The sequence below is a fragment of the Haliaeetus albicilla genome, chromosome 1 (assembly GCF_947461875.1).
Source record: "Haliaeetus albicilla chromosome 1, bHalAlb1.1, whole genome shotgun sequence".
NCBI classification, from domain to species: Eukaryota; Metazoa; Chordata; class Aves; order Accipitriformes; family Accipitridae; genus Haliaeetus; species Haliaeetus albicilla.
Genome location: NC_091483.1, coordinates 54,005,556 through 54,031,347, shown reverse-complemented (window position 1 = coordinate 54,031,347; position 25,792 = coordinate 54,005,556). Strand labels below are relative to the sequence as shown.

The 25,792-nt window shown below is 38.8% G+C and overlaps 1 protein-coding gene across 4 annotated transcripts in view; it reads left to right on the top strand.

The window, feature by feature from the left end:
- Positions 1–25,792, top strand: part of CRACD (capping protein inhibiting regulator of actin dynamics) — a 139,801-nt gene that overhangs the window by 41,764 nt on the left and 72,245 nt on the right. For all 4 annotated transcript variants that reach the window (XM_069789616.1, XM_069789607.1, XM_069789590.1 and 1 more), the window contains exon 2: positions 21,002–21,145. The gene's annotated coding sequence lies outside the window, so the exon portion shown is untranslated. The remainder of the gene's footprint in view (positions 1–21,001; positions 21,146–25,792) is intronic.

Here is a 25,792-nt window from a genome sequence, read left to right as displayed (position 1 = left end):
TATGGGTTTTTTTCCCCCATGACCTGGATACATAGTTCTCATTCAAGCTGGCCATTAAATTAACTTTTCCCTTATGGCATTTACCTCTCTGATGTATTTCTAGATAACCTCCCCACCCTTCCCTATTTTGCTTTAGCTTTACTGCACTACAGAATCTGGGGTTTCGGTGCTGTTGTCCCACTGTGTGGTGCAGAACAGACACATACACAAAGATTTTGGCTGCCACAGAGTTATCCTGCTCCAGAACCCAAAGCAGCAGTTCTGTGCCTCAGCTGACAAGCCTTCCTCAAAGCATATGGTCATGCTAATGTACATTCACTTCTTCTAGGATGTGAGGTGGTGTCTCCATGCAGGAGGCACAGCAGCGGTGTGAGGATGTGTTCTCCTGAAAATAATTAGGCTGCTAATATGAGGATTAGGTTTGCTTCCTTTCTTGCTACATCACCTTTTAAATGCTTAGATACATCGTGGTTAGTAATCCTTCCCTGCAATTTAAGGATTAGTGGTGTGGCCAGATTGGAGTTTCGTAACTGACTCTGGGCTGCCGCTATCCTGGGTGATGCACTAAGTGGTGCATAGAGCTGGGAGCACACAGCAGTTAAAGCTCACGTATAGGCAAGCAGCACCAAAATTTGCAGATCAAATCCTATGTGTTCTTGCTACTCAAGACAATGTATATAAGCAGAACATCTTTAGCTACCACAAGATCACTCTGTTCTGTTCCAAAGCAGAGGCTTGTGCTGCATGTGTGCTGCCACCCACTCAGCTAGGAATCTGTTCCTCTAGCGTATGGTTTTTTCTTCTTTCTCTTTTAAAATATAGAGTCTGCCACTTGTGAAGGTGCCCTGTCAATGGCTGTTTCAACACAAATTAGCAAATGAAACTCTCTCAACTGGGGGGGCCCGCTTAAGAGAGAGGTGAAGTTTGATCCAAGGTTTTGGTTCATCCCCAATTTCTGGATCACAGTCTTTGATGCCTCTAATGAGCAAATCCCAGACTCTCAAGCCTCCCCCAGCCTGGGGTGTTCAGCCTCTGCCTGTAATAGGTGTAGCTGAATAGCTGGAAATTTCCTGGAGTTCATTCATTTGGGCAGTAGAAATACTTAAGATACTCTAACCTCACACTATTTAGAATCCCAAGATTATATGAAAATGCATTATTCTTGTGAAGAGTTGTTCATTGTACCAGACATTTGTTCAGCTTCATTTGCTCAGAGACTTTACACGTATCACAGGGAATGTGCAAAATCTATTTGCTCAAGAGAGCAAAGGAGAATGGAATTGGATGCATGAAAAACAAATAGACCTCCTGCATAACCATCTCTCTGCTTAAAAAGTTACTTAGGGGTTTTTTCTGAATTTCAATTTCCCCTATTGCCATTTGCCCAACTGTGGTATAGCAAGCCCTCAGATCTCAAAAGGCTTGGGTAGCCCAGAAAAGTCTGATTAGTTTTTTCTCAGCAACATAACTAGATTGCTTTATGGAGAAAACCACAGATCTGTCACATCAGAGTTACATGCTGTTATACTCAGAAATACTATTGAAAATTTTTTTTAAAGAATTTTAGAAAATGACAGAGCTGCTGTATTTTAAGGTACTGTCACTGAACGCTAAGTAATATGTCCTTGTGTCCAGCAGGCTGTGATGAGGCATGTAAGCAGGACAGTTTGGGGCATTTTGCTTTTCAAATTGTTTGTGCAGGGGAAAATTCATAATATTGTCAAACAAAAACTGTTTGGTTGAAAGTCTGAAGTGCTGACACAGACAAAAAGCCTCTGCAGTTCACTGGCTTGTGAGCAAAGCAGCTCAGTATTGCTAAACATGCTTTACATTCCTTTACTTGCTGTTGACAACTTTCTTTGGCCACTGACACCATCAGAAGGCTATTGCTCAGGGACCACAGTTTGGGAACACTGTTCTATCTTAAAAAAGGAGATATTAATAAGTGACTTAAGATATGTATGCGAGTGCAGACATTTGTTAGGTGTTGGTAAATAAGCAGTGTAATGTATAAAAAAATGTTGACACCTAAAATGTAGTATTCTTCTTACCGTTGGCAGAAGATGGTGTGCTAGTTTTCAAATTTGATGAGTCAACCAAATTGGTTGCCAAAAAGCAGAAAACCTGATCATCATTCTAAGATGTGGAGATCTGGGTGTAAAGTTTCTTTTGATGTCTTTTGAGCAAGTGGTTAAGAACATGTTCAGTATTCTGAAAAGACCTTCCCATTTTGAAATCTTATTTTCCTGATCTTCAAATTGCCTGTTTTCATGTTGCTAGCCACCAGGGTAGTTAACAGTCCTCTTTGAGAGTAACGGATCTTTTGCATTTCTTTTCCTAACATCAAACTATATGTAGGTGGTTGGAAAATACTGGGTGAAACTATGGGGAAATACGTTTTTTGTCGCCCTCCCCCTCAAAAATTAATGGCAATACTACAGCGAGGCAAGGCTTTAGCCGTATGGTTTTACAGCCTTGGGTCATAGATGTTATTCTTTTTTCTTAGAACTGGCAAACTTCGTAGCATAGACGTAATCCAAAATGCAGCATCTAGATGAGAAATATTATTTTCTCTTTTATGCACTGTAATGGGGCCATTAATGGTACCAGTTCTGGTTTTATTTGTATCATGCTCTTGTAGAATTGCTGCTTGCTGACTCATATAAGGGATTTGATTTCACCTAGGAGGAAGTCCTGAATCTTCAGTGATAGTTAATATGGCAGAAGAAAATATAGATGCCTCTAGAAATGGTTTATTGCTGCAATGTCTAGGCTTTTTTGCACAAAATAATTATTAATCTGTTTATAGCACTGAAGGCATCTAAGGTGACATTCTAGTACCCTTTTAATATTTAATGTTAAAGGGTCAAAGTTGGTCTTTCTAATTCTGTCTTGTTAACAGATCTTTCAGACACCAGAGGGTGTCCGGAGTATTGAGAGGAGAAATAGCAGGCTGAAGTCTATACCCGTCAGAAGTCCAGCAACTTTACTACAAGGTAGCTCAGCATCTAGTGGAGGCCAATAGCTAGCTTGTAATTATATCTGAGTTGCAATTAGGTTTGAACAGTTATTTGTGATATTTTAGATATTATTTAGACATTCAGATAAGCTCACTTGAGACAAATTTCCCCAAGTTTTCTGACCTCAAGGAAGTTTTGGGACAGTACCTAAGTTCTCATAATACTTAGCTGAATATTGGGAACTAGAAGACTATTATCCCCATGTTTTGCTTTTTGTGCTGCTGTGACTGCTGTCCTGCCTTCCTGCCTCTGTCACGATACACACCCTGGTCCTCTCAGGTCCTTGATACCCTGCCGTTACCATTCAGCATCTCATACTAGCCGTGTTACACCAGAGTGATGAACCTCTCATCCAGCAGAGCTGCTCAGAGGTGTGTAAGGTTAGTCTCTCTTCTCGCAGACAGCTTTCCAGGTGATGTCATCGCCTTTTAAACAGCCTTTTGCAGCAGTTGCCAATGTCACAGCTTGGGATTTGGGGACAATTCTTGGCCATGACCCGCTTAGGGAAAGCATACAAGTAGTGTCACGAAGTTTCGTTAACCCTCTGCTAGGCTCCATGGAAGCTGAAGGCAGCTGGATGCTCCCTACATCTGACAGCACAGGAGTCATCTCAGCACAAAGATGTTTCTGTGCCACATTTCCTGCGGTGTCATCTCAGAGGTGATAGAATAAAAGCCCTGTTCTTGTCTGAGTTGTGCAAGATCATGTCAGGAATGAAGATAGGAGGACAATTTATTTCAGTTGCAGGAAGAACTGACTTTCTCATCAGAAGTAATCTTTAGAGGAGCCTGCAAATACTATCTTAACCTTTTACTTCGTATATTTTCCACTTAGGTAGTTTCAATTACAGGACACAGTAATTTGACAAGTATTTGACACAAAGTTTAGAAACGCTTTTAAATGCACCAGCCGCTAAGGGCTCTCTTTATCTGATCTGACTCAATCCAAATCCTTTTGGGGAACAGCGCAACCCACACTGCACCACAGTGAGAAAGACAGACTGGAAGCTGTTGTGAAAGCAGACGGTTCAGTGGGCCACATCTGATTTGTAGGCACGCAGCTCATGTGAACATGAAGTATTTATTGCACTCAGGAGCTATTCTTGTTTAAATACCCTTACATATTGTCTTTAAGTGCTGCAGTTCCTATTACGTTTCCAGTAAAGAAGATTAATGTGCTTGTGCTAAGTCCTTACCATTGTGAGTACATTTGGGGATTTCTGCCTGGAGAGCTGTTTCCAGGCACTGCTATCACAATTGCTAAAATTAGTTCAAGATGAGGTGACGGAAGTACCTTGCTACTGGCCTAAATAAGGACCATTGATAATATCTCCTGCTTGCCAAGGTGAGCTTGTAACCTGTGGAGCTGAAGGCAGTGGAAACTCTTGGGAAATGTTTGGTATGAAAAATTTAATTACTCAGAACTGAAAAAAATTAAAACTTAAAGCACTTAGGAAAATAGTTGAGTGGTAAGTATTTTAGCAACAGTAAATGTTTTGGAAAAGATTTGGCTCAGAAAGCAGAGAAAGGTTCATCTAATATGGGCAGATACAGAATTTTTACCTCTAGTGTCCTCTTCCTTCCCCTTGACCTTCCCTCCCCACCAGTCTCCAAGGGTTAAGTAAAATGGAATATAGATCTAATTTTGGGTGTCTTCAAAAAAAGAATACAGAATAAAAACCTATCCTAATGTTGGCTCTTCTCCATTTCAAAATCCAGAGGGATCACTGCAGAACTTAGTTAATATAACCAAACTATGTCTGAACATCAGGTGCAAGTCTCAAACAGGTTTCTTTTCCTCCTGGAAGTCTGGAATATTCTGGCTGTTTCTGTCCTGACAGGTATGCAGTTGATTTTGCATAAACTGTCATGACAAGAAAGTTTCACACAATTTTGTTTGTTTCCACCCAACCTGTTCAGTCCTGAGGATTATTCTGAAATTTTTGAAATGTTTCAGAAGAAATTGACTTTTCACTTTTGGGGAATTAAATTGGAGGGGGAAGAAGGGAGTTTCTCCATTTTTAAAATGCTTTAAATGCTTCATGATTTAAGCTGAAGATTTGGAAAGCTTGCATGCTCTGGAGTCAGGATTTCAAACGTAGGAAGAGGCCTGATGTAGTGTTGTGGCTTTTTCTACTGCCTTCACGAAAAACCTAGCAAGAGGCTCTCCAAATCTGGAGATCACAGTTTGTGCACTTTCAGTGAGGATTTACTAGATAGTGCTTGTGACAGTCGGCAGAGAGAACATCCATGGTTGGTTTCTCAAATCTCTCATGATGTGCAAGTGGAGCTGTGCATGGGCTACACTGGAGCAGAGAGGTCTCAGCAGGGCTTTCTCCCAATATGGCTTTATGCTCTGGCCTTCAAGTGCATTTGCTACATCTTCCAGACCTTTTTTCTCCTTCTCTTTTTCAGACTGTAGTCAATATACAAAATATTTGAATGGTGTTCTATTACCAAGGCCATAGTTAAAAAGTCATTCTCATGTTAACTGCTCAAGAATAATTTTTTTTGTGAGGACAGCACTGCAGGCAAGCAAATATGCAGAACGAGTGAATCTGGAAAAATGAGTAGTTCTTACCAGAGTGGATTCTATATTTGTCAAAATAGGTAATAATTGACCTACAGTGTAACAACCTAGATTTGGGAGTTGAAACTGTTTGCTCTTGTATTACTAGCCTTGTTCAGAATTATTTCATGGCCCTCTAAAAGGCATCTATAATTGGTATTTTAACAAGATAAAACAGTAAAAAATGTCTAACAAGACCAGCCTTAGCAAAGAGAAGTTGTTTCCTTGTAGCCTAACTTTTGAGACTTGTTCAGAGTTTCATGGATTTACAGTTCTAAATCTTACTTGCCCATAGGATCCAAATAGCTGCTTCCAAATTAAAATTCTGTGCGAAGCTACAATAATTTGGCAAGGAAGGATCTATCACAGCCTGTTATTGTTGAATAGAGGTGATAACACCTCCTTTGCAGTTTCACATGTTTCCTTTGTTTTTGTGGTGAACTTTCCAAAATTAGGTGGCTAATTCTGACAAGGAGACGAAGCTTTTCTGGCACAAGGAACTCAAGCTAAAATAATCTGGCTGCAGCTAAATTCTTCAGAAAGATGCAGGTTACATTTGGAGAGTACTTGACTGCTTCCTTAATGCATTTGATTGCTGTAATCCCTTGGGACCAGTCTCCCAGGGCAAGGAAGCTTTCTAATGCACTTCTTCAAAGTTCTGTCTCCATTAATAACTTCATGCCAAGAGAAGATATTCCATACAACCAGGAGGGCACAATTTATATATTAAAGACACCTCAGGGAGTACTTCTCGTTCAGTTAAAAGGTGCAGCTGTGTACCTTACGTACATGAACACTTTGAACGCTTTCTCTTTTATATCAATTTCAGAAAGCACGAGGGATTTTTTTTTTAGGTTTTTTTTAACCAACAAAAGGCTAAAACTGAGCACTCATGCTATTAAGGCATAAACATGTGCTTTCACATAATTAGCTCCAAATCAGACTACTGCAATGGACTTGCTCAACCCAGCCGCTACCAGAACTCTGTGACCATATTAGCACCGGTGCGTGTGTCCTTGCATTTCTTCCCCTTCTCTTTTGATTCTGGTCGAGTTATTAGTGAAAAATCTTAAAGCCTTGTAACTTGTGTATAGACCCTATGCATATCAGAGGGGATTTTTTTTTTGTCTCATTATAATTAGCAATCAAGGCTGAAGGTCTAGCCATTGAATCCCAGCTCTCAGTGTTGCAGGGCAGAGGTTGGGATTTGTCACCCGAGGATGTGTCTGTCCCTAGAACTCATGCCATTTTACCGTTTTTCTTCAAATCAGAAGTCTTAACATGCTCCAGGTTCCACATACATTTGTTAGTTTTCACCTTTGTATTCTACAAATAAATCTCTGTTTTCGCCGGTATACTTAAAGCATGCCAGGCTCGCTGTCTGTGAGGAAATTAACACCTTAATCAAGCACTAAAGATGAATTTAGAGCAGTGTGGTCATTCAGTGCTGATTGGCTTTGACTAAAACGAAATACTTGACCTCTGTAGGAAGAAATTTCACTCATAAAATCAGCAGAGAATCTTTCTTGTAGATACAAGTGGAAACCTGGCAAAAAAGTTTTGCCTTTGTAACATAACTGAGAAATCTCTTGTTTTCCTGATCAATATGTGATTGAGTGAAGTATCCTCCTTTTCTAGGAAAAAGTCTGTTAATTTAATAGCATGAAACAGAGTGCTGTAGAAATGTATTAAGCTTCTGTACAAGGTACTCTTAAGACCTGTTAAATTTAAGAGAGTCTGGCACCCTCTCCAATTGCTTATTTTCTAGAAGATTACTTATTAAAGTGCAAGAGAAAAGTCTAAGAACTCTACAGGGAATACACTGGCACTTACCTGGAGGAGTTGTATCCCAGTGTTTTTGATACAATAGTATATTCAGTCAGTGTGACGTGATTTGTTGGTTTTGTTCAGATCTTGGAAGACAAGTGTTGGTATATTGTTCTTTACAGTGTGGAGTCAGCACTCCTCACAAGAGTCTCCAGAAGGAAGGAAGGTTACAGAAGAACTGTGAAATTAATTGCTATAATAAGCAGAAAAGTCCCAGATGTCTTAAGTGTCGGGCGGGTCCTGCTGCCACCTGTGTCATGTCCATTGGGGGGGGGGAGGAAGACTTTCAGCCTTCTAGATCCGTAATTTTTATGCCCACTAATCACAAATACTGGCATCACTGACTGAACAGCAAGTCCCTAATAATATGGGGAAAAAATTATGCCAGGGAAGAATGGTAAAAAATGAAGATTAGTACTGTCATGTTGGGTGATGACTTCGGTTAGACCAAGCAAGCAAAGCGTGCCTTTCCTGCCCATGACTACCACAGAGCAAGTCCACTGGTTCCATTCAAACCAAACATGGAAATGTTACTGCAATTTTACACCATGCAACACAATTTAATGTGATGTAATATGACTCCAAAGAAAATTAATGTAGTAAATTAGGCTGGATGTATGCAATTCTACAACCTTTTTTTAGTATGACACAGGCTGTAGCATTTGTCAATAGGAATATATAGAGCTTCTTACATAAACTAAGAATTTGACTGTTTTTTCCCTGTTATGTCAAACAGTATCATCTCGTTTAGTGTACAGTAAGCTGTGGACAAGTTCTTAGGCTTTTACTTCTAAGTGGAAAACAGCAACACTGACAGTTATAGAAGACCATATTTTTTTCATTTGTCAGGATATATTTTCTTTAAACTGTGTTGCTGTTGAAATTTAGGAGTTCTCAGATGGGTTCTTTTGTTTAAAACAAATTATTTTTTCTCCCTCTCAAGCTGTCATTTGATGACATTTTGAGTATTTTCCAACATTCATTCTTTTCAGTGTAGGGAATAATTTTTTTTTAGTATCAAGGGCAGATGGACTTACCAAAGATTTGAAGTTGCATTTGCCTTAGGCATGCATGCTAGACTGGTTATTTAGGCTCATTGAACCTACAACAAAGATGGAACAAGCTGGAAACACTCACTCTATGTTTTCATGTAAAATTTTTGGGGAATTCTATTCTGAGATCCTGACAGCAATATTCTGGGACCAAAATTTCTGGTAGTATTTTGGTACTTTTTGGAAACTGAAATAGAGAATACAAAAATCTTGTGAAAGCTTCTTAGACATTTTATTTAAAAATAGATGTTGAAAAGAACATTCCCAATTTTAGCCAAATGATTCATCTGCTTGCAGTGGGGTATCAGCACTGGTACTGTATTTGCTCACCTGCTTTTGTTTCCGTAGCAGACCCCCCGTGTTTCCTGTTGTTGGTGTATATACATGCAGCTTCTGTAGCTGGCATTCAGGTCTCTTTAGTTTTGCCTCCCTGCTCATTCGTTTGAACAACTCTAACATTTTGTTTCCTATGGAGTTCCCTCAAATCTAACTACTTACATCAGCTGGATTTCTTAATTCCTAGTAGCATAGTGAGCATTAGGTCATTCCAACACCACCAAGAAATGATTTTTTTACCATTGGGCAATATACTGAAATACTTAAGTGAAATAATGCAGGAAGTAATTGCAATAATTTTTATTTTTTCATGTGACAACATACCAGTATCACAAATACCAAACTGTTGAACTATTTCTAAACATCTGGAAAAATGCTTTTTAATTGTGTCCTTTTTGGTGCCCCATATCACTTTCATTTTGCTGTACTTACCTAGAGAAAAGATAGCACTGAATAATCCCTGCGTTGCTCTCAGAAAAGGCGGAAAACCAAGAAACAACCAAATACTAATACTAGATCAGTGCACTGACAGTCTTATGAGAGAGAGTTGGCATCTCTGGGTTTAAAAGGACACAACTAAAAATGAATCTACGCTCGGAATACTTCCTTGGCAGTGAAGAACCTTTTGCCCTTCAATAACAAACTGCGGTGGGTTCACCTCGGCCAGCTGCCCACCCAGCCACTGTCTTACTCCCCCTCCTCAACAGGACAGGGGGAGAAAATAAGGTGAAAAAAAAGCCTGTGGGTCAAAATAAAGACAGAGAGATCCCCTACCAATTACTGTCACAAGCAAAATAGTCTTGACTTGGGGAAGATTAATTTAATTTATTGCCAATTAAAAATAAAGTTGGGTGGTGAGAAAAAAAGACAAAAACTAAACTACCTTCCTCCCAGCCCCTTCTTCCCAGGATCATCCAATACACAGACATCCCACAAACATTTGAAAACTCTCAAGATTTTGGTTGTTAGGCACAAATTTATCTTGCTGCTTAATTACAGGAAAAGCATCCTGATACAACAACTAAATGAGGGCCCAATTGTTAAAAAAGCATCCTGCTTTGTGTTACACATCACACTCCACAAGATGTGACCTGGCTTTGTAACAGTGGAGCCTGTGACTGAGCTGATGCTGGGTTTTACTGGGGTCTCTAAGCTCTACCAGGAGAACCTGCTCCTCCAGAGAAGCTGCGGTCTTGGTTTGTTGTGTTGCTGGAAGTGCCAGGTAGGGCACAAGTGTTCACGGAAATATCACACTTTCTCTCACTGAGAGAAAGTGAGTGGATTGAAGTGTCTCTGCTACTGACAGTTGACTTATTTACCTTCTACTCTCTCATTGGCCTTTTAAGGTTGTTGTGGAAAAGTATGAGAAATATGGCACTGATCAATAGGATTGTCACAACTTCTTATTGCTGGGATAGCAGCAGTTCCAAAAACATGTCAGATGCTTCTCAGAAAGACTTTATGCTTATCCAGAAGAACATGCAAGCCATATAATTAGAGTGATCATAGCCTAGGAAATTAAAAAATGACATAGCAAGACTTCCTAATCCATACTTCTTTTCACGTGGAGAGAGAAAATGTGAAGGTTTTCAGGTGAGCGAAAATAACTGCCAGGGTGAAAACTTATTCAGTGTACCAAAATGCAAAAAGCAAAGACAAATATGTACTGCTGTTGCTATGCTCTACTTTCACAGCTACATTTCTTTCCCTCTACATATATTTTCTGTCTGTCACACTGCAGATGGTGATGGGTTGCACAACCAGCCATACCTGAAAAGGAGTATCTGAACTGCTTTAAAATGTCACTGACTTGATAGAATGTGTGGTGTTCGCAACAACCTTCATCCAGAGGATTTTTTCTGATAATTTATGATTAGAAAAAGCATCCAATAATAATCCATTAAATGCTACGATATAGATTCTATTAATAAATTCCTATTAAAATAAAGAATAACTCATTTTACAACTAGTTGCTTTTTAAAAGGGCTTTTACATCTAATATATATTTCTTTTTGTAAGAATAGCTTCTGCAGAAGATGCATTTTCCAATTTGAAAAATAAACACAGTAAAGATATTCATCTATTGCTTCACTTTGCTGCGAGACAGAGCTATTTAAGTGAAGAAAAAGCACGACACTGAATAATAAGCAGCACACATTCATCTTTTCTAGGAACTGGAGCTGTAGCCCACTACAATTATCAAAAGATGACTTCTTCAGTAACTATATAAAATTCAGCATGTGTTTCCTTCAGATGAAAAAAGACCTAGCAGGAAGGCCTTACAGTTTGGGGGGCAGGGCGAAGAAGCTTTTTAAATTATTTTTTGTTTATTCCGTTGTTTAATTCAACAAAACCACGAATGACAAATTGGCATTTTCCAAGTATGTTCCAAGATATGCCCCCTACTTAGATGAAGGGGGAAAAAAGACAGAATTTCTAACAGAGCTGTTATTGCTTTTAGGTCATGATTTAATATTTAAATAGATATTAATTTGTTTTAAGCTGTGTAAAGGGTCTCTTGCCTTATTAACTGTTTTATTTAATTCTGCTGGTTCATGCTGAGGACTTTGTATTTATTTTCACATTAGATCAAGTTGTGAAAGGCAAGTAAAAATTCTTTGAATTTTGAAGGTTTCTTTAATGTGTTGCAGAAAAACTTGAAGACTGATTGTGTGTGCCTGAGTAGGTGTATATATATATTTTTATGCACATATATATTTTTTTTTTTTTTACATTTGGTATTACTTATCACCACTGGTAAAAGGCTCAGGAGCTTTGCTGCTGGTACCGGGTAGTTCTACCTGTGAAATGGACAGATACTAATGTGCTTTCTGGAAAAGTTCTGTATTTTGTTCATGGAAGTGTCATGGAGTTGAAAGAAAAATTGTTCCATGGTACGCGGTGTGGGTCATTTCAAGAGGAGGGTAAACTAGAGAGTCATGATATGCAAAAATAAGAGCTTTAATACAATTAATGGTCTCAAGTCCTTTTAAGTGATTTTTCTTACTTCCTTTGAGCCTTTTGATTTTATTATAGTTTTACAGAACTGTTTTTTCATAAACACTCATGCAATTTCTGTCTTTCACTGCATGTGGCGCTTTATTAAATAAACCCAGCAAACATTGAAAGTCCTAAGCAAGAAACAATATATCCTTGTATTCGATAGAATACTGTCAAATCTTTGTACAGCAAATTATTTCCTTCCCTCACCCTTTCCTATCTCTTGAGGTTTGCACATCTTATATTTTATATCCTTAGGATAACCAGAAGCAATTAGGAAAACTGTTGTCCCTCACCACTCCATTTTATGCCTTCTCTCTTTTTACATGTGAGAGAGAAAAATTAGAAGGTTACAGACTCTTCAGGGATGGAACTATTGATTATCACTAAGTAATATTAATTGTGTCTGGACAACGTAGCTTTTTGCATATAGATTTCTTGCAGGGAAAGAGTGCCAAGTCTCTGTGCAATCCTACTTCTTAATTTCCAGATAACAGATGTACAAGAGAGGGAAAAAGCACAAACCTTTCTGTGCTGTTTGCTACCACCTAAGCAATGATACACATCAGTATGAGAGAGGTAGATGTAAAGCGCAATGTGACAGCAAGCAAAAACACCTATCAGGATGAAGATACTGGGCTGCCAGTAACTATCGACCACAGTTTCAAGGTTAAATTGTGATATTAGAACAGGCTGAAAAACGGTCTGGAACAAGCCGGAAAAATACAATGTTTAAGTTGCTTGTATACCTAGTTGAAAAACAAGTTCTTACATGTACAGCAGAGGCAGCTTAGACCAGTTGTCAGCTAAAATCAGTGCATGCAGCTGGCATGGCTCAGCTGAGTTTCCTCCTGGTGTTAGCAGGATGAAGACTGCCAGTGAAGTGCTCCCTCTGTCACTTCCCTCTACAGAGAAGAAAAAAACCCAGCCTGTCAGTCACAGAGCTGGTGGCCCCAAAGAATGGTCCGGTGAAGCATTGGCTCGTTTGACTAATTTTACTGCAGACAGCATCTCTTCTGCTTTGCCAGAGGAGCCAGCCGGACAAACCTCTCTCTCTTTTTTTTTGTCCCGCCTCCCCCCCCCCGAAATCATCGCCTTTGTTTTCCCTCAATGATGATGCTTGGGTGTTGAACAACCTCATTGGAAGGTCTTGCAAAGTCACCATTTTGTCTCATTTACATTCCCTTTAAAGAACTGCTGTCCTCATGATGCCATTAAGAAACCTGTAATTAACAGGACAATTCGGAGTAAAAGAATTTTTTGTACTAGGGACTGCAAAAGTGTCTGTCTAACGCCACCACCTTGAACTCACAGACCTGGATCTGGGTACTTTGGACCTACGATCGTAGCAGCAGCTTTACCCCTGTGCAAGAGGCATTTTCCTCGCCTGGCTTTGTGCCAGCAGCTGCCCTCTCTCCTGCCTTTTCGTGGCAGCCTTTGCCTCCTGTGTCTTTCGTGCTACCACCATGTGAATGGGCCAGGGAGCAAGTTGGGCTGGAGCAGCTGCAGTCGTAGGCGTTGAAAGGTGAGGGAGTGGGGCTGAAAAGCAAGGACAGAGCCCCCAAAAGCTGGACTGCTCCCGCTGCATTGCATGTGGGGTAGTTCACATCACTCTGTGGGGCTGGAGGCGCTGGCTGGTTACTTAAGCGGAGTGTCTGTTTGTACATTTGGTCCCCATCGTCCCCAGGACGTTGCTGCAAGCCACAGATTGGACCATGGTGGGCTGTGTTAACAGCTTTGCATCATTTACCAGCTTAGGCCAATGACTATTTTTGTGTTCTTAAAAGTAGCAAAATGTATCTTACTTCTGTCAAATGCTTCACTTGAGGCAAGCCTTGGGTGAAACCAAGAGATGAGACAGGGATCCCCCTCTTAATTATTGAACTGTGCTCTCGTTTGTCCTCAGAAGCTTCTGCTTTTTGCCACTAATGACCTGTGGTGGCTGAGATAAAAACACGAAGCCTGTCAAAAGGAATCTGCTATGCCATCAGGATGGATGCTTTTGTGTTTGCTGCCTGCTGGTGCGTGGCACTGCTGTCTAGAAGACTTTCTACCTATACAGCATCTTGTTTTTATGCTTCTCTAGCTACCCAAGGATGAAGTCGCTTGGTTCATTTATGATTTATGTTTATATAGTGTTTTTCTTCAGACAGCTTCCAAGGCAGTGGGCAAATTTATTTCTTCATGAGCAAGTAACTGAAGCAAATTGTTAGTGATTTCTTCATAGACTAAGGAGATAGTTACAAGAAACTCCCTTTCCCCTCTATTCTTGGATATACACTAGGGTTAGGCATCACTACTCCATGAGGCTTGTGCTGACTGTGCACTTTGTGATATGACATTCCTCAAGAAGGAATTTCTCAGGCTTTTCTGTCCCTTTTTCCTTTTTCTTACAAGTTCTTTCAACAGTTTTTTTACTTTTACTCTTTGTAGAGCAGGATCCTGCTCCACAAGCAACTTTGCAGCCTCATTTAAGTCAGCCTGTAGCACAGAATTCAATTTCGATCAAATAAAGGGAATGGAAGCTGGTCCCATAATATTGCAAATAATTTTTCTAGCTGTGTTTGGAAATAGTGTGGGTATATAGTCAGGAATGACACTTGTAACCATAGAACAGTGGTTTTAATTGCACTTTAAATGGACAGAAAATAACTGGAGGATTTTTACCATCATAAAAGAACCTTGCAACAGTTGATGACCTGCCTTATCATTTAAGGTACTGCCGGGGAAGCAGTAATCTATTTTTTTCTGGGCATTAGAGGTTATAATTGGCACAGTAAACAGAGAAGCAAAAATTTAGATCTTGGCAGTGACATCAAGAAATGGTAATATTTCACATTTTTCTCTTTCAGACTGTATTAGAAGCATTTCTAATTGAAGATGTTTGTGGTCCCTGAGAAAGAACATGATATATTGTTTTAAAAGAAAAAAACCCTTACCTCTTCTGAAGGCACTGTTACATATAAACTGTGCAGAAGAGAAGCCTAAGCCCAGGGAGAGGTTGGGTTCTCATTTACTCCTTGCCACTTTACACTTAAATTCTGCCAGTGTAAGTATAACTAAACAGTGCAATAAAGTGTACTTTGATTCACACTTGAGCAAGCTCCCTGTGGCTAGGGCAGGTTGAGGTTAGCCAAGCATGATCGGGTAGTCTGATAGTGAAGTTCTCTCTTAACACCCTACAACACAGGGAAAAGTAAAGTGTTATTTTGATTTAATTGCTGTTCAGCATCAGTGAAGGTAAAACTACAGCATGCTCTGGCTATGCTACAGCACTGCTGTGTGTTAGTGCATTGCAACAATGCACCCATTTTCCTACTGCAATGCCATCAAGCTTCCCTAAGCCCAGGTGAGTTTTCCCTTCTCCATACCTCATCAGCAATAATATTCTGCAGGTCAGTCTCATTTACCCATCTGTATGTCCCCCAGTGTCTTTTGATGCAGCTTTGCTGCTCACCTCTGCAAATATAATTAACCTTCACTGCCCCTAGCTGTGCTGGAGGGAAGTGAGGGACTGCAGAGGTGAGCAGGGCACAGAGCTGCAATGCGTGTGTGCGTGCAGGGGAGTGGTTGGCCCTGCAAAATCTATGTTTTTCATATGAAGACCTGGCAGGCTTTTCTGAGAAGACTCTTTCTGCCTTTCAGTTTGGGAGATCAAAGCTTCCTTCTTACTCAGTCTTTTGCATGCATTTGAATTTTATCTATACAACCTTGACTGGAGAGATGACTTTTTAATGGTGTCAGCCTGACCCAGGAAAATTACAATGTCAACAGCAATTGTTCTGCAGGTCTGACAAGGTTAATCCAATTTTATCCTATTTACTCATGTCATTGTTTGGCTTGTGATCAATAGGGTTGTACTTTTTAAAAAAATATGAAAGTTTTCCTATTTTTGTTCCCTACATATGGAAATTGCTTTCCTGGTTTCTCCTCTTCCATTTTCACAGAATCACAGACTGGCTGAGGTTGGGAGACACCTCTGGAGGTCATCTGGTCCAACCCCCCTGCTCAAACAGGGTCATCTAGAGCTGTTTGCCCAGGACTCTGTCCGGTTGGGTTTTGAATATCTCCAAGGATGGAGACTCCACAACCTCACTGGGCAACCTGTGCCAGTGCTCGGTCACCCTCACAGTAAAAAAGTGCTTCCTGATGTTCAGACGGAACCTCCTGTGTTTCAGTTTGCACCCATTGCTCCTTGTCCTGGCACAGGGTATCACTGGGAAGAGCTTGGTGCAGTCCTCTTTACACGCCTTCCATCTTTCTAGCTTGTTACTTGCCCTTGCAGGTATCATTCAGAAGTATGGGCTTGTGGAATACTGCTGATAGTCAGCTCAGATCTTTTTTGGGTTTTTTGGTCTTTTTTTTCGTCCTAATTTTCTTACTTGGGTTTGCACCTCAGAAGAGGATTCCTTGCAAGTCATGGCTGAAAATAACAGTGTAAAGAGTTCTGGGAGAAGTCTCCACTCCTACCTCTACCAGTATTGAAAACTGAGAGCTGAACATTTTTATTGCTTGTTTTTCCCTCAAGCACGAAGGAGCTGAATGAATGAAATGACTTTTTGTGATATCCTAGAGTTCCAGGACACAATACATGTCAATGATAATAGATGAGCTAAGTTACCAAAGCTTTTCTTATCCCAGGATTTATGCACTCCTTTTTGAGATATCATTTATTAACAGTGATTTTTACATTTTCTGTTATTTGTAGTTCTTTTAATTACTAGTACTGAATGTTTAGCTTCTCATTTGTCTCTCAGGAAAGCATATAAAGGATTTAATTTTGGCTGAGGACTGAGAACACACTTTGCCCACCACTTTTGGGTATTATTTTCTGCATATGGAGCAAGAACATGATTTGCTCACTGTATTTGGATGGATAGGAGAGGTGCACTTGCTAGTATGTTGGTAGCCCCTTTTGAAATAAAATTCTGTCTCATACTTTTCCTACACATTTTGTTAAAAACTGTAACTTGCAGAAACCTAGGAAAGGGCAGGTCAGATCATGTCTGCTGGCATATTCTTTTTCTCTTAATGAGTCCTGGTAATTGCAGTGAGGGGATTCATTCCCCTTGAACAGTCCAAATGTCTGACTTTGGGAAGTAAGTAGTGTTAGATAAACTTAACCTGCCATTCCATGGCTCTGTGTGTGTGTGTGCGCACACACGCGTGCACTTATACACACGTGCATGTTTGTGGATTATGCTCCCTGCAGGGACTAGAGAGTCAAACTCAAGTTTGGCGCCATGATAAAATGTTGATATGATCTAGTATGATCTCTGGAGATTGTTTATTTTCTTAGCTTCAAGCAGTTGTGGACACTAAGTGATACATTGTCAGAGAGGATAATCCAAAGTAATGGAATTGTACCATGTGCAACACAGAACCATCTCAGTGTTTGGTACAGAGAAATGAATGTTTCAGTGGCCACAAAAGAAGTGCATGAGGGTTCTTTTGGTTTTGGTTAAAAACTAAACCTTGGTATCAAAATGTACTATAACTTGTTAGTAAAACAACTTGTGTCTTAGTACTAATTTGTTTCCTAAGCCTGATAATGCCAAAAGTGCTTTTCTGAATTGTACTACTTTTCATAGCTAACAACTCATTGCAAATTTTTATCAGTAAGTAGTCTGGGAAGAAAAGGTCATCTTTATTGCTATTCCGTATATGTGTACCAAATACTTTAAATTAGAGGTGTTATTAAAATTAATTTGAGTATCACGTTTTTTAAATGTGCTAACACTGTTTCTAGTGCAGAATGATCCACCAGGTTCTAAAGAAACCATGTAATTCGTAGAGGGATCATCTTCTTGCTTATGATACGAAACACTGAGTCACAGCTTTCAGTATTTTAACTGAAAGATATCTCTACACTATTGCTCTTTCAGGAGTTGTTGATGCTGGCTTTCTCTGCCTGATGAGAATTTTTTTTTTCTTTAAATCAGAAGTTTTCTTTGCATATGAAAAAAATTATTCTGTGAGTAATGTTGGTTATATTTACCTGTGGGATACCGAACATAATATTTTCCTTTTGGAGTGTTACTCAGCTATCCTGAGAAGTTGAAACATGCTCTTAGAAAAACAGGGACTTAACAGACAGCGGGAAAAGAAATAGCAGGGTCCTTTAGTGGACAAATATTTGATGGTTTGCCATGCTTAATTGCCTCCTAGTCTTGTGTTGTGTGGTGAAATAACAACCATGTGGACTAGGTACAAGAACAACTATTGTTGTTCTGAAACAGCTGAAATGCTGAAAATAGACCAGTTGATCAATTTACCACTTGTAACTCTAGCATTAGGGTAGGTATTTTCAGGGACCTGCTTTTATAATGGCCTTTTTCTGTTCTAAAGTTTTGTACTATTATTATGTCTTGAGGTAAAGCGTAGACTGTAGAAAGGTAAAATGCAGAATAGAGAGCTCTGTGTCCTCCAACAAAATCTTGAGAAACTGAAGCAACTTTTTATTTCCTGATTTCCACTCTGGTTGGATTTTCATGGGCTCTGGGGCCTGGTATCATTGCTTCTGTCTGCTACTTATTACTGTAGAATATAGTAATTTTCCCTAACTGTATGCAGAGTATGCGTCTGCTTAGCTTTCTATGCTGGAAATATATATTTCTAACTCTGCATTGAATTTTATGGAAAGGGACAATGTAGAATAGTTTCCTGAAATAATCTTTGAAGGTCCAAATCTTCCATGCTGGCCTGTCTGCAAGAATTTCCTTTTCTTTAAAGTGTTTCCCTATCCACCTGTCTCCCCTTCTTCGCCTGAGAAGAAAAAGTGTTATTAAATAGAAGGAAGACCTTTTTTGTTTATTACTGCCAAAGCATCTCCTTGTGCGCTTCTTGAGCTTAGTCTTCAACACTGGGTGTGCTTTTTTTTTCTTGCGCCTTGAACAACGGGCGTCTGTATTATACCTAGGAGTTCAAAGTCCTTTAGATTCTGATTTTCAAGAACAATGAACTAATTCAGAGGTTGGTCCATTGCTCGCATGCTTCAAAACCTTAACCACCAGCATGAAAATTGACACTCCATAACGGCAACCACCGGTAGATTTGCTGCTCCCCTTGGGATGCACGCAAGGTGATAGACCTGAAGTCTCAGTTACAGCAGGCTTTATTGCAGGTGCACTGAACTCCCAGCGTCTGCTGTGCCGCAACCATTAGCATAAGTCAGTCTGGTGCAGGAAGGGCAGGGAAACATGTGAAATTAGCAGACAGTCCCACTGAGAGATGTTCTCTGCTCTGCCAGTTAACAACACAACGTCTGCAGGGTAGGGGCTGTCAGAGAGGTTGTGCTGGAATTGTCAGAGAGGATAATGCAAAGTTACGGAATTGTATGATGTGCACCACAGAACCATCTCAGTGTCTGGTACAGAGAAATGAATGTTTTAGTGGCCACCAAAGAAGTGCATGAGGGTTTTTATGGTTTTGGTTTTAATTTAAAAACTAAACCATGGTATCAAAGTGTACTATAACTTGTTAGTAAAACAACCCGTGTCTTAGTTGGTTGCATGCAAGATTTACAGCTATGAACTAATAGAAATCTTTGCACTGACAATTGATTACTGGGAGGGCTTTTTGTGGAAAAGCAAATACATACCTGCCTGTTCTGCTAGAACAACATTGACCTGATATCCTGTTGCAGGCCACAATCTTTCCATGCTCAACCCATTGCACATGCTATTTTCAGTACTGCATCTTGTGCCCATAAACAAGAGGGTAGTGCTGAGTCTACATGTGAAAATTAGATTTGAGGTTGATGTGTGTATACGAGATTTTTAACAACTGGAGTTCGCAGTTACATACAAGTACCAGTTGTTCGAAACCTTCACAGTTTGTCATATGCCTTAGAAGTACCTTTTTTTTTTTTTTTTTTTTTTTTTTTAATTTGGCCTGACAAAGTCAGGATGCTTTCATATTGCTTTTTGAGATCTCATTCACACCTTGGAAGACATCCTGAATGTTATGAGTAGTGCAGAGTCAACAAGGTGCTAATTTCTCATTTCTCAGCTTAAATGAACTTTACCTTATTCCAGATGCCTTTGCTAGGATCAGCATGGATCCAGGTAATCTGTCCTGGCAGCCTGAGAGCGCCCACCAACACTTAGCCCATGAACTTCAGCAGTAGTTGAATATTGGGGCTAATAACCCCACAATTTAATGCCTGCAAGCTGTTCTGTTTGATTGCCAATGCACTTATCCTTGTCTTGTCAAATGGAACAAGATTTAGCCGATACCCTAATTACATTGTTCTGACAGAATACTTTTATTTGTAGCTGCCTGAGGATATAAGGATGAACGAATATAGGAAATACTACTGTTAAGAGTGTGGGAATAGGACAGTTGCTACAAAATCCCTACCTGATACTTACCTTTAGTTATATGTAAAATGAAGCATAACAATCCCTAATAAGGGTCAAAAACTTTTGAGGAAAATTTTACATCATGCTTTTGTTCAAAATTGCAAAATTGGTTTCAAATTTTTCAATATAAAACTAAAAACTAAGGAAACCAGAAGGAAAACATCTGTTAAAGAAGTAGCTCAGTTGCTCTGTGCAATTTTACAAGTTGTTTCCAGCTGCTTAAATTTTTTCTATTTTGCAGTGTATTCAAATTGATTACTATAGTTAGAGTTTTTTGTAATAAGATAATTTTTCTATTAAAAAAAGGCATTTCATGCTTTTTGACAGAAAAATAATTAAAACTCATTTTTATGTACTCTAGTAGAAGGAAAATCAAAGTTATGATAAGCTCTCATTTTAATTTTTGGAAGTTATTAGTTTTTCCTCTTGAGAAACCAGAGTCAAATACTGCATTTTTATTTCAGCAAAAACTACAGTAAAAACAGTGACATTTTTCTTGAGATATAATTGATTTAGAACTGCAGGATGTGACTGTTTGGAAGGAAAAATAAGAAAGTGTTGCTATTTGACTGGTTAGAAAGAGTAAAGAAAGACCATTTTGTATGAAAGTCTCAGAGGGAAATCCAAAGCTAATGAAAATTTCTCGGGTTGCAATAACTTTTTTTTTTCTTCCCTTTTTTTTTTTTGTACTGCAAACGTCTCAAACCATTTACAAGAGGTGTGGCAGACAGGAATTGCTTGACTTATAAGCACGCCTCAAAAGAGGGAAAACAAAAAAATGCTCTTAGGCTAGCCTAGAAAAGGTGAACTAAAATTCTTTTTCCCTTATGCCTAGGCAGTCTGGGAGAAGAATGTTAACCACTGGTCCCTAGCAGTGTATCCTGATTCCTGATCACTTATATTAAAGAAAAATCCCCATTTCAGAGGGAGTGCAAGACTGCGTGAAAGTAGAGAATACCACAACCCATTTTAAAAAAAGGTAAGGAAATGTTTTTCTGCTGATCCTTTAACACTGTAAGCGATGTCTTCATTTAACATTTCATTAAGTTGAAGGCAGAAGTGAAAATTTAGATAGTAATTGAATACTGAAGTACTTATTTTAACCTGCATGTTATAAACAGAAACTTAGAAAAAAGAGCTTTTTCAAGTTAAAGGAAGACTGTAATGCATGTGTTACTGTACTTAAAACTATTTTTTGCATAGCTATTTTGTATATTTTGGAAAAAAGAAAACAAGTATTGCCCACAACAGTAAATACTTTCTTTCATTTCAACCACTGAAGTTATTCTTAGACATACAAAGATTCATGTAGTCTCTGGTCTACCAAGCAACTCTTATTTTGCCAAGACAGATATACAGTGTGTTTGTAGAATGCTGACGCTGGGAATTAGAGCTAAGTAATAGTCCACCATTTAGGCTTTTATCTGAACAGATCTGCACTGTTTTCCTTTTTGCCAGGTTTTGGATTGATTGGTTATTTGTAAAATATTTACAACTCTACTTCCTTAGATGCTTCAGTTCTAAAAAGTGTTGGAAGAAGCTGAAAACAGTTAAAACATACTGTTGGGGTATTTTTCTCTCTTTCTTTTTTGGCCTGGGAAGAACATTGGAATTGTGAATTATAGGTTATAATTTCTTTCTAGAGCAGCCATTCTAGAATGTGGTGCCAGGGCAAATGTGTTCATCAATGACTTCATCTGTGAACACCCTACTCTACACTGCATTTCTATAAAACTGGGTTCAGTGTCTATCTAATTTAAAAATGCTGACTTTGCTTTTGCACAAAATATTATGGTTCTGTTATTCAAAGTTATTTATGTGGTTTGGAGAATCTGTCCTGTCTAACCAGTAACACCCTGTAAATTAACAAAGACTATTAGTTAACTAGAAGTCCTGCCTTACTTGTGACTGTCTTGCCAAAATGTATGTTTGACTGGTGTGTTATGTGGCAAGAGAATGAATGATAAGCAGGTATCATTGACAACTCTTCTGAAATTATCAGCTGGAATACACTGGCTTGTTAAGAAAAAAAGATTCTGTTTTCTTGAGATGGTCATAGTCATAAGGACATTTTTCTACCATAAAAACCCACTACACCTCAGCTGAAGGTACACAGGTGTTTTTGAAATACCAATTTGTGAGATGTTGTCTGTTAATGTATTATGGGTAGGATGTGTTCTTATTTTTTCAAAGCAGGAAGATACGAAGTGTGCCACCATCAATGGAAAGTGCCCTGTGAATGCAGGATGCTTTCTACCTGCTCTCTGTAACCTCATATTTCCATACCACATGTGTGTAAGGGTTACAGATTCTGAGTTATCTTCTGTTTCCTTTTAATAGATTTCATTTTTGCAAGCAAAAGGGCAGTTTTCAAATAGCGCATTTTATAGTTTGCCAAGTAAAATACAATACCCATTGGCTTAAAACACAAATATTCAAAGAGCAGTCTATGAGAGTGGTCAGTTGCATTATAATCTCCAGCTTGGCTAAAACGAATTACATAAATAAAGCATGCCAGACATATATTTCTGTATAGAATTTGCATATAATTTTTTTTTCTTAGAGAAGTAAAGCTAGGGTTTTTTTCTGACTGTACCCAGTGTTCTTTTGTAACCCACACCCATATCTTGTTGTTATAATATTCTGCTTTTTACTGCAGAAAATAGGACCAAAACTTTAACAGGAAATAATTTGTACTGTGAGTAGAGATTTTTGCTTTATTCATAAGATTCTCTTTGTTGTAAATCATTGTAAATGTTGTGTTAGTCAGTTTTTGAACAAGTTTACTGAAGTCTAGTATTTTATTTTTTTTAATACATACATTTTTTTCTAGCTCATTCTGCCATTTCACAGTTTCTAGGTTAAAATGCTTACAGCTTCAGACTCATATTTATTGGTGACCCTATCCTGCTTCTCCAGAGGCTTCAGTTTTCCTTTAAGGCACACTTTTTGTTTTCATTCTTCAAAAAAAGTGGAACAATAGGAAAGCCTCTGTTCTTCTGTGTTCTATTACTGATGTCATTTGTATCATCCAAAGCTGTTTTTTCCCCCTTTATTCCATTAATTTCTTGTTCTCCTTCTTTTGCCTCTCTTGTTCTATATGTTTACCCAATTCAGATTTCTTTCTTACAGTAACTGATGACTATGGATACATTTGATTGTGTTCTTTCAGTCACTTTAGAGAAAGTACAAACAACAAGGATTTTATTAAATGAGTCACTGTGCAATAACTAGCTATGCAAATAATCTATTTCCTTATTTTAATGACAAAGAGGTCATGTCAAGAAGACAGAGACCTTGGTTTAGTCAGCATTTTGTTGTAGCATTTGTTCATGATTGATCTTCGAGGATCCTAGACTTTTTTTTGTGTTACACTTCCAATGAATTTTAGTGATAATATTTGTGAACCCTCTACATATTCTTAATGTGAAGGAATTGGTTGTCTTCTCAAATTTAATATCACAAAACCAGCCAGGAAGTCTTTCATTGTAAACAGACTCTGATTTCATGCTCTTCTGCAATTCAGCCTTAGCTTGCTTTCGTGCCGAACAATGTCATGTCCTCATTCTAGCCCAGTGCAGGAGTGACCCCACGCACCAGAGAAAGCAGCTCATTTAGTCCATGGTTTGCTCACCTGGTGCCTCTGGCCATGCGGGTCTGGGACCTGGGGTGGTGAGCTGTAGAGCTCAGCTGGGTAGCCCCATGCTTGCACCATGTGGAAAACTCTAAAAAACTCATCTGTGCTTACTACACCCACATCTGCCCACTGTGTGGCTCTCTCCAATGAGTGTCCTACTCAGAAAGAACCAACTTCTTTGTCTCCTCCATGGCTGAAGAAGAACAACCAAGAAGATGACCTGAGAGTTGCAGCAATCTGAAATGATGTTCACAGTTCCATGGAAAGTTTTTTCTGATACGCAACTAACTAATTAGTTCAGAGTATCACACTGTCTGCAGAACCACACAGAACTTTGCAGCAGGAGTTGAAAACTCAGATAGTTAAATCCATCTGCTGTTTGTTGTAGGGCAATAATTACAGTAAAAATTCTAAAGATTTTGATAATCTGAAAACTATGCTGTAAATATCAAGTACTTGTTTCATATATCATTTGAGGAATCTCCTAGTTGTATGTATTTCTCTATGTGGCCAACTTATAAGGAATTGGAGGCTACCAGCTTCTGAGCCTAGGTATTTAGTCCTTCTCTTTCTAAGAGTTGTGAGATCTGTACCTAATATTTACCAGGCTGGCAACATGTAAGCTTTTGGAAGTTGAGGGGGTTGGAGTTTTTTAATTATTTCTGGCAGGGAAGTTGAGGGCAGTAGGGGGAGATCTGTTGTAATGTGGAAGCTACACCTGACAATTTTGGGATCTCCAAGAGAGCCTGGAGAGAGTGGCTCCAAGCAAATGGCACAAGCTTCTCTACAGAAATTTCCTCTGAAAGGTAATACTATCATGCTGAAGAACAGTGTTATTCTTGATCAACTTGCTTTGAAATAATTGTAAGACAAGTGTAAATAAAACAACAAATGAACAAAAGAAGTTGCCATGTCACATTTTTCATGTTCCTTAAACCTCTTGATATATAACTTAACAAGTTAACTTTTGCATCTGCTCTGTTTCCCCAGGAAGCTACCCAGTATGCAAAAACTTGTCTTGCTAATTTTGCAAGAATATTTTTTTCTGTTTTTACTTCCCTCGGATAAGATGGATGGTATATCTATGTTAATATCAGAGCAGTGTTTATATTCAGCCTCTAGATGCCTATGCATTTTTGAGTCTTTGTGTTCTCTATAAAGCAAGAATTTGAGAAACATGAATATAATAGCTTCTAAGGCAGAGCTAATTTTTGTGAAATTATTTGATTGCCATAGTATTGCTTGGTTCTAATTAAATCTGTTTCTTTATTTTAATTACCAAGTTGTAAGTGGAACTGTGGGCTTTGTTCCTAGTTAGATTCAATAGTTCCAAGCAAGATTTCCATGCTCGCCAGAAGTATTTTGGAGCAGTTTATATCTCAAAATGGGGCCCAAACTGTGAAGCTTGACTGGTTCCTGAGTTTTTTCAATGTGTTCAAAATTTCTTGTGTCAAGTCAATTTTTTCACAAGGCCAGGAGCCATGTTTGCAAAATCTAGATCAGTTTCTGTTTGGATTTTTATTTTTGTGGTCCTGCTGATGACAGGAGCTTATGCAGTTAATCCAGGTTTAGTTAATCTGTAGGTTATGTTCTTTTGATTTCTTCTATGCTGAATTCTGAGAGAGTATCAGTGAAGAGTACTGTAGGCAAAATTATCTGAGGACAATAGGTGATTTATGCTTCCTCTAGTACTTTTAGAACTCAGTCAATTAAAGGATTCCCTATGGTTATTTTTTGTTTGGCTGCTCCTACATTAGAGTTTTAAAGTTCAAATCTGGATATTAAGAGTACTCAGGAATTCAGGTTTGTAGGTTTGGGACAGTCAAAAACTGACACAAATCCTGATTTGACTTTGCTGAAGCGGTATTTGTGTTTGTGATGTCCTGCCTTAAGTGTCCAGCAGTGGCTAAATAATCTTAGAAGCCTTAACTCAGGAAAAGAGAATCACATGGTTAATTTTAACATGATTTAGTGCTTCCTTGAGCTGAA